Genomic DNA, 3462 nt, shown 5'->3' with positions numbered 1-3462 from the left:
ACAGGTTGATTTGGACAATTTTCCGCACCTCTTCAAGCTTTGTTTCACAATCACTAACAGTCTTCTCAATATCTGCTACCTGGTGCATTTCAAGCTCCACTTTCTCATCACTCTTTGCTTTAGCTTCCAGCTCTACCAGCAATCCCATCTTGTAGTCATCATTAGCATCATAAAGTGCTCTTGCAAAAGAAGAGAATTTCTGGAATTCCTTTCTGAGTTCTGATTCAATCATTTGGCTTGAGTCTCGACTGAGGAAATTGGCTTGCTTTGTAAGACACATCTTTGCAGTGGTTCTCTCTTTCTTAAGTTGGTCCACTGTTTTCCCCAAAGTCTCTTCTGCCATCTTACTTTCAAGTCAAATGATAGCTCTTAAACAGGTCAGTTAATTTACTGATTACTTGTGTTGACAAAGTTGATTCTTGTCCTTTGCACCATAAGAAGCCTTTTATCTTCAGTGGTTATTAAGTGTCAAGTTATCAGGGATTTTCAGCCTCAATTTCTACCCAAACTTGAAAAAGGCTTCAATCAACTTCAGAGTGTGCATGGATTAACTCAAAACAGCTGAATCTTCATCACTGAAGCAATTTATTGAAGATAAAACAGCAATATCTTGATCTTCTTTTGCTTGTTTTCAGTGCTTATTTCAGACGTTTAGCTTAATAACCTACACAGAGAAACAAACCATATACAAATATGAGTTAAAATACACAGCAATGAGATACCTTAAGGATATTTAACTCATTTAAGCTACAAACAATGTCACGAGACCACTCACAAGGTATTTTACACAGATGTTCATCAAAACTAAATCAAATGAACTAAGTAGCACATGACATGTTAACATATTAAATGCTTAAACGCTAGCATTAGCAAACAAATTGTAAGACATACACAACCTTCTTTTTAAATAGTCTCTGTAGTCACTACAAAATGAGTGTTTATCCTACCAGTAATCTCTCAAAGTTGATGAACACATTGTGGCTTTTCCCAGCAGTCCTTGAATAAACTCTGTTTGTTGTTTACTCCAAACTTCCTTACCAACTTGGGTAAGAGAGGCACATCCACCTTGCAAACAAAGATCCCTCTACATGCTGGTAATCACAGACACACCTGGTTCTATGTGACATCACTGTTTCAAAGGCCAATCAGCTTCCTTGTTTCTTCCAGGTTGCACTGTGCTCACAACCAATAGCATCCATTTATTCTGATCTCACATTCAAACTCATTGTATCTGATAGACTTTCTTCATTTGACAATGATGATCATTTTGAAATTTCAAGTTTAACTTAACATTGGACTCTGCACAAGATCAGGAATTCTGCCTATATATGATGATGTTATTATCGTCATCAATGAATAAACAACACCACTTGATGATATTTTCTCTTGGCTTTTTGTTACTTAACATATGTGTCTCACAAACACAAAGCAGGCAGAGAAACACTAATATTTCATTATTAAGGGTCAAGAGCCCAACTAAAGCAAACACTTATCTCCATCATGGTGACTTCCAACAAAACTATTATTTTCATTAAAACAGAAATAAAGTCAATCTGGTTATAAGTTAGTTGACATATTATTGTTAGGTTTAGTAACTTACAAATTTTTACTTACCGAATTTAAGATTGCACACAATGAAAAAGTCTCCATCTAAATTTGAATCAGCAACAACCAACAGATGAGGCGAAAAGGACCACCTTTTGGAAATGTCCTCCAATCAGTGAATTAGTTCTCTTGTTGCTAGACAGAACTCCTTGCATGGCCAATCACATCAAAGCAACACCAGAGTGAGCTATTTTAATTACTTATGATTTTGAGTTCATACAACTTGAAATCTTAAGTTTATGTATTTTGTTGGTTAATAAGTTATACTAACTTATATGTCTGAGTTTTTAGACTAAACTAGTAATATTTTGTCAAGTTTACTTGATTTGTTTAAGTAAACACAACATAGGGTTTACAGTGTGGAGCATTATCAGACTCATATTCTGGCTAGAATTAGGACGACGCCAGGCTACATAAACATATTTCAGTAACACTTTACAATAACGGTTGTATTAGCTAACATAATGCATTAGTTAACAATAACTAATGAACAATACCTCTGTTCAACATTAGTTAATCTTTGTTAACGTTAGTTGATATATATACAGCTGTTCATAGTTTGTTAATGTTAGTTCACAGTGCACTATCTAATGTTAACAAGATTTTAATAACGCATTAGTAAATGTTGAAATTAACATTAACAAAGATAACTAAAAGTGCAGTTCATTATTTGTTCAAGTTAACTAATGTTAAATAATGAACCTTATTGTAAAATGTTACCCATATTTCTTAAAAATAACAATTCATTCGCAAATGCTTCTTCAAAATACATTTACATGCCTCCATGCCTAATTTGAAATCTTTGCTGGGTTTCTCAGGACTGTATGGTTACGGCGATTATATTAAGCTTTATGACATTATCCTTTCACATTCATCAGAATCGGATTAATCTGATATGATTTTTAATAGACTGCATGCAAAAACCACTGATGCTCCACTGTGCGCATTCTCTCTCAAAAAAAAAGAAAAGAAAGAAGGAAGAGGCAAAAAAAAGGTAAGTTGTATTTAAGTCATGTTTAGATAGATATTTCATAATTTTATTGCATTCTTCTTAACTTATATACATATATAACGCATTTCTCTAAGACCCACTGAGCATAATTATTAAATAATTCAACAGCATTAACTGTGAAAAAAATGAAACTTTGGGGAGTTTAATCCTTGAAAAATGCAGAGTCACTGTTCTGTAACCACCCATCTAATAAGCTGTTCTCCTCATTGGTCTTTTGTTGTCTAGCCTCTGGGCTACAACGTCTCCTCCTGCAATTTTATCTTCAATTATGCAGAGAATTCAGCATCTCGGGGTCAAAATCATAATTATCTTTTACATATCTCATTAAATGGACTTCATTTCCCCGTAACTAAGCCTCAGTTAGAGATTAGTCCTCTATTGACAATCCCTTATGATGAACCATGCATGAATAATTCACAATTTTAGTCGGTTCACAAAAAGTTTTTTTCTTTAGTGTCAATATCGTATGCTTTTGGCTTTGTACATGAAATGCCGTATCATTACGAGAACGATACCTAAAAACCCCACTGTGTAAAAACATTGTCATCATTGTTTCTATCCAACTTGCCACAAATATTTCTGTTGTTCAGCTTGATTTTTCTTGATAAAATTCTTTTATTTCAGTTTTCCTCATCCTTAATTAAATAATCAGTCACCTCTGACTCAGTGAGAATTGTCATATGATATCCCTCCCAGTGAGAATGGCTGTGAATAACATGTCAAGGATGGAGCTGCATATGTTAAAGTTAAAACAACTCTGAAGTATTTTCACTGCACAGGTATGATGTATGATTAACTGGAATGCTTTGGAAGTGTAGGTGGAATATGACTCATTTCAGTTGGTA

This window comes from Pseudorasbora parva, chromosome 21, assembly GCF_024679245.1.
Source record: "Pseudorasbora parva isolate DD20220531a chromosome 21, ASM2467924v1, whole genome shotgun sequence".
Taxonomy (NCBI): domain Eukaryota; kingdom Metazoa; phylum Chordata; class Actinopteri; order Cypriniformes; family Gobionidae; genus Pseudorasbora; species Pseudorasbora parva.
The sequence above is the reverse complement of the archived record's forward strand: the minus strand, read 5'-3'. Positions refer to the sequence as shown.